Here is an 11,111-nt window from a genome sequence, read left to right as displayed (position 1 = left end):
GTGGATCATGCCCTGTCTGCCCCCTGCAGTGTATGTGCCACATAGGTGGGTGCCCCTACATTACGGTGGATCATGCCCTGCCTCCCCCTGCAGTGTATGCGCCACATAGGTGGGTGCCCCTACATTACGGTGGATCATGCCCTGTCTGCCCCTGCAGTGTATGCGCCACATAGGTGGGTGCCCCTACATTACGGTGGATAATGCCCTGTCTGCCCCTGCAGTGTATGGGCCACATAGGTGGGTGCCCCTACATTACGGTGGATCATGCCCTGTCTGCCCCTGCAGTGTATGCGCCACATAGGTGGGTGCCCCTTCATTACAGTGGATCATGCCCTGTCTGCCCCTGCAGTGTATGCGCCACATAGGTGGGTGCCCCTTCATTACAGTGGATCATGCCCTGTCTGCCCCTGCAGTGTATGGGTCACATAGGTGGGTGCCCCTACATTACAGTGGATCATGCCCTGCCTCCCCCCTGCAGTGTATGCGCCACATAGGTGGGTGCCCCTACATTACAGTGGATCATGCCCTGCCTCCCCCCTGCAGTGTATGCGCCACATAGGTGGGTGCCCCTACATTACAGTGGATAATGCCCTGTCTGCCCCTGCAGTGTATGGGCCACATAGGTGGGTGCCCCTACATTACAGTGGATCATGCCCTGTCTGCCCCTGCAGTGTATGCGCCACATAGGTGGGTGCCCCTACATTACAGTGGATCATGCCCTGCCTCCCCCCTGCAGTGTATGCGCCACATAGGTGGGTGCCCCTACATTACGGTGGATAATGCCCTGTCTGCCCCTGCAGTGTATGGGCCACATAGGTGGGTGCCCCTACATTACGGTGGATCATGCCCTGTCTGCCCCTGCAGTGTATGCCCCACATAGGTGGGTGCCCCTACATTACAGTGGATCATGCCCTGCCTCCCCCTGCAGTGTATGCGCCACATAGGTGGGTGCCCCTACATTACAGTGGATCATGCCCTGTCTGCCCCTGCAGTGTATGCCCCACATAGGTGGGTGCCCCTACATTACGGTGGATCATGCCCTGTCTGCCCCTGCAGTGTATGCGCCACATAGGTGGGTGCCCCTACATTACGGTGGATCATGCCCTGTCTGCCCCTGCAGTGTATGGGCCACATAGGTGGGTGCCCCTACATTACGGTGGATCATGCCCTGTCTGCCCCTGCAGTATATGCGCCACATAGGTGGGTGCCCCTTCATTACAGTGGATCATGCCCTGCCTCCCCCCTGCAGTGTATGCGCCACATAGGTGGGTGCCCCTACATTACAGTGGATCATGCCCTGCCTCCCCCTGCAGTGTATGCGCCACATAGGTGGGTGCCCCTACATTACAGTGGATCATGCCCTGTCTGCCCCTGCAGTGTATGCCCCACATAGGTGGGTGCCCCTACATTACGGTGGATCATGCCCTGTCTGCCCCTGCAGTGTATGCGCCACATAGGTGGGTGCCCCTACATTACGGTGGATCATGCCCTGTCTGCCCCTGCAGTGTATGGGCCACATAGGTGGGTGCCCCTACATTACGGTGGATCATGCCCTGTCTGCCCCTGCAGTGTATGCGCCACATAGGTGGGTGCCCCTTCATTACAGTGGATCATGCCCTGCCTCCCCCCTGCAGTGTATGCGCCACATAGGTGGGTGCCCCTACATTACAGTGGATCATGCCCTGCCTCCCCCTGCAGTGTATGCGCCACATAGGTGGGTGCCCCTACATTACAGTGGATCATGCCCTGTCTGCCCCTGCAGTGTATGCCCCACATAGGTGGGTGCCCCTACATTACGGTGGATCATGCCCTGTCTGCCCCTGCAGTGTATGCGCCACATAGGTGGGTGCCCCTACATTACGGTGGATCATGCCCTGTCTGCCCCTGCAGTGTATGGGCCACATAGGTGGGTGCCCCTACATTACGGTGGATCATGCCCTGTCTGCCCCTGCAGTGTATGCGCCACATAGGTGGGTGCCCCTTCATTACAGTGGATCATGCCCTGTCTGCCCCTGCAGTGTATGCGCCACATAGGTGGGTGCCCCTTCATTACAGTGGATCATGCCCTGTCTGCCCCTGCAGTGTATGCGCCACATAGGTGGGTGCCCCTACATTACAGTGGATCATGCCCTGCCTCCCCCCTGCAGTGTATGCGCCACATAGGTGGGTGCCCCTACATTACGGTGGATAATGCCCTGTCTGCCCCTGCAGTGTATGGGCCACATAGGTGGGTGCCCCTACATTACAGTGGATCATGCCCTGTCTGCCCCTGCAGTGTATGCGCCACATAGGTGGGTGCCCCTACATTACAGTGGATCATGCCCTGCCTCCCCCCTGCAGTGTATGCGCCACATAGGTGGGTGCCCCTACATTACGGTGGATAATGCCCTGTCTGCCCCTGCAGTGTATGGGCCACATAGGTGGGTGCCCCTACATTACGGTGGATCATGCCCTGTCTGCCCCTGCAGTGTATGCCCCACATAGGTGGGTGCCCCTTCATTACAGTGGATCATGCCCTGTCTGCCCCTGCAGTGTATGCGCCACATAGGTGGGTGCCCCTTCATTACAGTGGATCATGCCCTGTCTGCCCCTGCAGTGTATGGGTGGTAGCCTGTGAATCTGCCTTTGCTATGGAAAGACGCAGCCCTAACTGCCCCCTGTGATCATCCAGTCGCCATAGTTATCGCCAATTTAGTATTTATAGGACTCCCGGGGGGCAGTTAGGACTGTGTGTCTTCCCATAGCAAAGGCAGAAGTTGCGCTTTTTTAATTTTTAGGATTATGATACAGCCATTTTATTGAATGTACTTGTGCTCATTTCTGTGTTGGAGGGGGGTGAGGGGCGGTATTACACAATTTTTTTATACATATACAGATTGTGTAATACCGCCCCTCACCCCCCTCCAACCAACACAGAAATTAGCACAAATTTATTGAATAAAATGCCTGTATCATTATTCTAAAAATTAAAAAAGCGCAACTTCTAACACAAATGTATTGTAAAGAGGAAGGGGTGGGGTTTACAGAGGAAGGGGTGGGGTTTACAGAGGAAGGGGTTTGGCCCTGACAGGAAGGGGTGGGTCAAATTTATATTAGGGGGTGTGCCCGAGTTTAGTCTTGCCTAGGGCAGCACAAAACCAAGATACGCCACTAGGCCCCGCAATATTCCCTGTCACAGGTCATCGGGCACTAGAGTATAACACCCTGCTGATTACAGAGCGCAGGTCTGCCACCGCCATGTAGTAACCACACAATGCCGCCATTGCCCTCAAATTACTGAGAGTGACCCCAATACTAACCCAGCGACCACCATTCACTATGGGTGATGTTACAGCTCAGCTCCTCCCCGTCCCTGTACAATGATGTCCGCACACACTTGCCCGCACCATTGTCCTATAGATATCATTAGGGTGTTGGTCACAGCTCACATCCTCCTCCCCTTCCCTGTACAATGATGTCTGTGTAATTCACAGAGCATGCCCACAACTCTCCCCCATGGAAATCAATAGGTGCTGGTCTCAGACCACCTTCCCCCCTTCCTTGTACAAAGATGTCTGCATAAATCACAGAGCATGCCCACAACACTCTCCTATAGAGATCAATAGGTGCAGGTCACAGCTCAGCTTCTCCACCTCCCTGTATAATGATGTCTGCACAAGTCACAACATGTCCACAAAAATCTCCCATAGAGATCAATAGGTGCAGGTCACAGCTCAGCTTCTCCACCTCCCTGTATAATGATGTCTGCACAAGTCACAACATGTCCACAAAAATCTCCCATAGAGATCAATAGGTGCAGGTCACAGCTCACCTCCTCGCCCTCCCTGTACAATGATGTCTGCACAAAGCACACCCACAACACTCTGCCATGGAGATCATTAGGGTGCTGGTCACAGCTCACCTCCTCCCCCTCCCTGTACAATGATGTCTGCACAAAGCTCGCCCACAACACTCTGCCATGGAGATCATTAGGGTGCTGGTCACAGCTCACCTCCTCGCCCTCCCTGTACAATGATGTCTGCACAAAGCACACCCACAACACTCTGCCATGGAGATCATTAGGGTGCTGGTCCAGCTCACCTTCTGCCCTCCTCCCGGTACAATGATGTCTGCACAAAGCTCGCCCACAAACACTCTTCCATGGAGATCATTAGGGGTGCTGGTCACAGCTCACCTAGCTCACCTCTTCCCCCTCCCTGTACAATGATGTCTGCACAAAGCTCGCCCACAACACTCTGCCATGGAGATCATTAGGGTGCTGGTCACAGCTCACCTCCTCCCCCTCCCTGTACAATGATGTCTGCACAAAGCACACCCACAACACTCTGCCATGGAGATCATTAGGGTGCTGGTCACAGCTCACCTCTTCCCCCTCCCTGTACAATGATGTCTGCACAAAGCACGCCCACAACACTCTGCCATGGAGATCATTAGGGTGCTGGTCACAGCTCACCTCCTCCCCCTCCCTGTACAATGATGTCTGCACAGGTCACTGCGCTTCCCTACAACACTCTCCTATAGAGTTTAATAGGTGCTGGTCACAGCTCACATCCTCCCCCCTCCCTGTACAATGACATCTGCACAAATCGCAGAGCATGCCCACAACATGGTACGACGGCCGCCCTCATAATCATGTACAGAAAACAATAAAAAAAATCGATGAGAAAATAAAAAGAGCATCGATCAGTATCTGGTCCAAAAGAGCACCCAGTACATGGATTCGCTTTGACCCCTAAGGCCGTATTCAGACGCATCACCTGTAAAGACCACAGCAGCACCTCAGCCGTTACATGTGAACATACCCTTACAGGGGTTCTTCCAAAAATATTCTGTAGTTTTCAGACCAGCGCCTGGATCTGAATACCTTTGTAACTGCCTGTAATTAAACCGAGCATAGCCCATGGGGTATTCACTGAGATCTATCTGTATAGCACCACCTGCTGTTCACTCTTTTTTTTTTCTAATTTCTCGGTCCAGCTCAGTAAGAAGGAAACACATGCTCAGTTCCATCCTTCAGCTGCAACAGAAAGGACACGCCTCCCCCGAGATGCAACAGAAAGGACACGCCTCCCCCGAGATGCAACAGAAAGGACACGCCTCCCCCGAGATGCAACAGAAAGGACACGCCTCCCCCGAGATGCAACAGAAAGGACACGCCTCCCCCGAGATGCAACAGAAAGGACACGCCCCCCTGAGCTGCCAGCTTGGAATCAATCTAGCAGAGCAATGAATGTAAAGATCTCTGGATCCATGTGAGGTGCAAGGACTGTCGTGCACTACATGATGTCGAATTTTCATTTTTTACATTAGTTATGGGACAACCCCTTTAAATGCACCAATGAAAAGTCACCCGCAAAATAAGCAATTAGTGTCAGCCAATCAGAGGGCTGATGTCACCCAGCTTTCCCGGGATCTTCAGTATCAAACTCTCTGCATAAGGGTCCATTCACATGTCCGTGGTGCAATACTCCCGTCCGGCACCCCCATAGAACTGCCTAGTATCTGCCATTGCGGACAAGAATAGGACATGTTCTATTTTTTTTTTTTGTAGAGCCACGGCCCGGAAGATCGGGGCCACGCTCCGAAAATGCGGATGCGAAGAGCACATAGTGTGCATCTCTTCTGGCCCCATAGAGAATGAATAGGTCCACACCTGTTCCCGATATTGCGGACCCATTTGTGGACGTGTGAATGGACCTTTTATGTGGTATATTTCCTGTTCAGGATCTGGGAAAGCTGGGTGGGTGGTAATGGCGGCCGTATCGGTGGTCACTGAGGAGAGGCTGCTGCGATATCAGCCGAATGATGCAAGAGTTGAGCCACGTGCCGCACCTGACACCTCTGCTGGCAGCAGGTGTGGGGGGGGTGACATCTCCATAAAACCACGAGCCACGTCTGTGCGGATCATAGGGGGAAGGAGCGCACGGCGGCCTGAGAAATTGTAGGAGGTATGAAGAACCTCCGGGTTTTATATTCATGTTCCAGGGCGTTTAGCGCCACCCAAAGAGAAGCTTAATCCTTGGACAGTGGAAAGCCTCTTTTTGAGGCCGTTTTTGTGGATTTTTTTTCACCCACGTTACGTCCTGAAATCCCGGCCCAGACGTTGGTCCAATGATGCAAGCGAGCAGCATCACGGATCAGATCCGCAGTCTGCACCGTATCGCACTCATGTGAGGCCGGAGCGTTAACCCTATGGCGACTGGGCCAATTGTTGTGTTTTTGGTTTTTCTCCCCACATTCTAAAAGTCACAGCTTAACGTTTTTGTTCACGTGGCCGTCCGAGGGCTTATTTGTAGCAGGACAGGTTGTATTTGTAATGGCACAATTTAATATACCATGTTTTGTATTGAAAAATGGAAAAAAAAAGACGACATGATGTCCTTACGCTGTACGATTACGGCGACGCCACATTTGTGTAGTTTCTATTATGTTTTACTTCTTTTAGAAAAATGTAAAACTGTTGAAAAATAAATAACACTTTCTTTGCATCGCTATTTTTTCACAGCCATAAATATTTGAATGCTCCATCTATAAAGCTTGTTTTCTTGCAGGGCGAACTGTAGTTTTTTTTACCATTTTGGGGGACAAGGTGACTTACTGGTAATTGGTTTCTGGAAGTCTCCACGACGGCTCCGCCTTCCAGGGACCAGAAAACACACAGAGGTTTAAAAGACTCCCCCTCAGTGTTTCACCAGGAAACCTGTACTCTCAGGTATATATTAGGCTACTTTCACACTTGCGTTAGGAGCGGATCCGTCTGGTGTCTGCACAGACGGATCCGCTCCTATAATGCAAACGCTTGCATCCGTTCAGAACGGATCCGTTTGCATAACTGTTTATTTCAGATCTGATTTTTCACTTCGGAAAACTCAGATCCGACAGTATATTCTAAACACAGAAGCGTTCCCATGGTGATGGGGACGCTTCATGTTAGAATATACTGAGAACTGTGTACACGACTGCCCCCTGCTGCCTGGCAGATGCTGCCAGGCAGCAGGGGGCAGACCCCCCCCCCCCCTCCTGTATTTAACTTATTGGTGGCCAGTGCGGCCCCCCCTCCCTCCCCAGTATTAAATATGACCAGTGCGGCCTCCCCCTCCCTCCCTCCCCAGTATTAAATATGACCAGTGCGGCCCCCTCCCTCTATATTTATTGGTGGCCGGGCCAGTGCGGATTCCAAGTATTGTGAGCAGTGCGGCCTTCCCTCTCCCCCCCTAATTAAAATCACCCCCCCCCCCCCCCCCCCCCATCATTGGTGGCAGCGGAGAGTACCGATCGGAGTCCCAGTTTAAATCGCTGGGGCTCCGATCGGTTACCATGGCAACCAAGACGCTATTGCAGTCTTGGCTGCCATGGTTACTTGGCAATAAATACAAGCATTATACTTACCTGAAGAGCTGCGATGTCTGACCGGCCGGGAGCTCCTCCTACTGGTAAGTGACAGGTCTGTGCGGCGCATTGCCTATAGCACAGACTTGTCACTTACCAGTAGGAGGAGCGCCCGGCCGGTCAGACATCGCAGCTCTTCAGGTAAGTATAATGCTTGAATTTATTGCCAAGTAACCATGGCAGCCAAGACTGCAATAGCGTCTTGGTTGCCATGGTAACCGATCGGAGCCCCAGCGATTTAAACTGGGACTCCGATCGGTACTCTCCGCTGCCACCAATGATGGGGGGGGGGGGGGTGATTTTAATTAGGGGGGGAGAGGGGAGGCCGCACTGCTCACAATACTTGGAATCCGCACTGGCCCGGCCACCAATAAATATAGAGGGAGGGGGCCGCACTGGTCATATTTAATACTGGGGAGGGAGGGAGAGGCCGCACTGGTCATATTTAATACTGGGGAGGGAGGGAGGGGGAGGCCGCCGCACTGGTAATATTTAATACTGGGGAGGGAGGGGGAGGCCGCACTGGTCATATTTAATACTGGGGAGGGAGGGAGGGGGAGGCCGCCGCACTGGTAATATTTAATACTGGGGAGGGAGGGGGGCCCGCACTGGCCACCAATAAGTTAATTACAGGAGGAGGGGGGGGGGTCTGTACACAGTTCTCAGTATATTCTAACATGAAGCGTCCCCATCACCATGGGAACGCCTCTGTGTTAGAATATACTGTCGGATCTGAGGTTTACGATGTAACTCAAATCCGATGGTATATTCTAACATAGAGGCGTTCCCATGGTGATGGGGACGCTTCAAGTTAAAATATACCATCGGATCGGAGAAAACTCCGATCTGATGGGGACTCCTGACTTTGCATTGAAAGTCAATGGGGGACGGATCCGTTTGAAATTGCACCATATTGTGTCAACGTCAAACGGATCCGTCCCCATTGACTTGCATTGTAAGTCTGGACGGATCCGTTTGGCTCCGCACGGCCAGGCGGACACGAAAACGCTGCAAGCAGCGTTCAGGTGTCCGCCTGCTGAGCGGAGCGGAGGCCAAACGGTGCCAAACTGATGCATTCTGAGCGGATCCGCATCCACTCAGAATGCATTGGGGCTGGACGAATCCGTTCGGGGCCGCTTGTGAGAGCCTTCAAACGGAACTCACAAGCGGAGCCCCGAACGCTAGTGTGAAAGTAGCCTTAACCTCATATATAATAAAAATAAAAACACAAAAAATTTTATGAAAAAAAACTTCTATAAAAATATTTATTATTATTATTTTGGAAAGGGAAACTTGAGGACGTCCAGAAACCAATTACCGGTAAGTGACTTTTTCCGCCCCTGAGATCTACCTTTTCAGGTCGCCTGACGTCTTTCTGATGCTTTGTGCCTCCCTGTAGCTGCTGAGCCGACGTGTTCCATGGACGCAGAGGATGTGAAATCTCAATCCTTCAGGAGGTTCTTTCCCCAAAACCTCACAGCTTCCCTGATCTACCTGCACATGGTGTTTTTTTGCTGCCCCCTTCCCTTTGTTGGGTCTATCCTCCAAAGCGCTGTTACTTGTATGTAGGTGAACACCGCTCTACGGACAGCCAGGGTATGAGACGCCTTTTCATTCTTCGGGTTGGTCCAGAAGGATGGTATTGCCGTATCCTGCGAGCTATGAAAAGAAGAAACTACTGTAGGTAGAAAGGATCTAGTTAAAAAAAATAAGCGAATTTCTGAAAAAACGGAAACATTGTAGACGCTGCTTGAATTTCACTGATTTTTCGAGCTGAAGAAATGGACACTAAAAAAAACCTGTTCCCCAAGTAGATGTTTCCTCCACTGGTTCACAGGGAGGTTCAGAACTAAGTTCAGATTCCACGGAGGCATCAGATCGGCTCTTCTAGGTCTCGGCCTGGCTGCTGCTTTCAGAAATATGGAAATTCAAGTCTTTTCTGTTAATTTTATATCAAGACTAGCGGAAGGACGCGGCTTCGCTCGGGTCTATTACATCTATTTCATTTAATGTTTCTGTGTCGTTAAAAGTTATCAACACTATCCAGTATAACAGCGTCCCCTCCCCCCACTGTGCCCCCTCCCTTACAATTGGACCTCCACAGCAGCCCACCCCCTTGACAGTGACCTCCATAGCGGATCATCCCCTTAACTGTGACCTCCACAGCAGTCTGCCCCTTCTGCACACGACCGTATGGCTTTTTCAGTGTTTTGCGGTCCGTTTTTCACGGATCCGTTGTTCCGTTTTTTGTTTCTGTTCCGTTTTTCCGTATGGCATATACAGTATACAGTAATTACATAGATAAAATTGGGCTGGGCATAACATTTTCAATAGATGGTTTTGCAAAAAACGAAACTGAAGAGATACGAATGCATTTCTGTATGTGTTCATTTTTTTTTGCGGACCCATTGACTTGAATGGAGCCACGGAACGTGATTTGCGGGCAATCATAGGACATGTTCTATCTTTAAACGGAATGCATACGGAGTACATGCAGTTTTTTTTTGCGGAACCATTGAAATGAATGGTTTCGTATACGGAACGCAAAAAACAGCCAGTAAACGGGAAAAAACGGTTGTGTGCAGGAGGTCTTAGGCTGGACAGTCCGGCTTTCAGACGCCCTGTCCTCCGTCCGGTGCAGGGCCCAGATGGACACAAGGATGTCCTTTTGAACAGCTCACTCTCAGACTGCAGCACTGTGGTGTCTGAGTGTGAGCTGCAGGGAGAAAGTCGCCCTCCCTCCCACCTCTGCAGCCGACAGAAGTGGATTTTTAACTTCATTTTTTCAATCCCTGTCAGCTAAGGAGTGGGTGGGGGCGTGGCCTAACCAGATCAGGGGCGTGGCTTAGCAGGACATGGGACGGTGTTTTAAGTTCTTTTTTGGGGGTGGACACATTGTGGCAGGGGGCGTGTCTGGGCTCCTTCTTACTGGCTCATTTGCATACCAGATCAACTGGATTTTCAGAGGATAAAAGCATCTATTGCTGGAACAAAGGTCCATGTAGAAATAAGGTACTAAGTGCTATTAGGCTTTACTGCAACAGCGATTGTCCTGGTGACAGATTTCCTTGAAAGCTCTCCTACAGCAGTGAAGATAAATGGCTGGGTTGTTATGGAAACCTGGAGTAAAACTGTATGTGCAGGCTGGAGGATCTGCGAGCTTCTATTGGCTGATAAGGGTCATGTGACCAAGCTTCTATTGGCTAATTCATTTTTTTGGGAATCTCTCAGGAACGGTACGTCCTTCCAGGTCACCTGATGTACCCGTGTGCCAAATTGTGGGATTGTAAATGTGACGGTGCGGCTTCCTTTAGTGGACACACACACTCAGCGTTATCTATTAGATGTCCGCTTCGCGCTGCCACTTGTACCTGAAGGGCCCGACCCCAAGACACACATTTACTCCACATCTCGATACATTTTATTGGTAGAAGACTCACAACTAAGGCTACTTTCACACTAGCGTTCGGGTTTCCGCTCGTGAGCTCCGTTTGAAGGAGCTCACGAGCGGACCCGAACGCAGCCGTCCAGCCCTGATGCAGTCTGAATGGAGCGGATCCGCTCAGACTGCATCAGTCTGGCGGCGTTCAGCCTCCGCTCCGCTCGCCTCCGCACGGACAGGCGGACAGCTGAACGCTGCTTGCAGCGTTCGGGTGTCCGCCTGGCCGTGCGGAGGCGTACGGATCCGTCCAGACTTTCAATGTAAGTCAATGGGGACGGAT

The sequence above is a fragment of the Bufo gargarizans genome, unplaced genomic scaffold, assembly GCF_014858855.1.
Source record: "Bufo gargarizans isolate SCDJY-AF-19 unplaced genomic scaffold, ASM1485885v1 fragScaff_scaffold_335_pilon, whole genome shotgun sequence".
Lineage (NCBI taxonomy): Eukaryota > Metazoa > Chordata > Amphibia > Anura > Bufonidae > Bufo > Bufo gargarizans.
Note: the sequence above shows the minus strand (reverse complement) of the source record.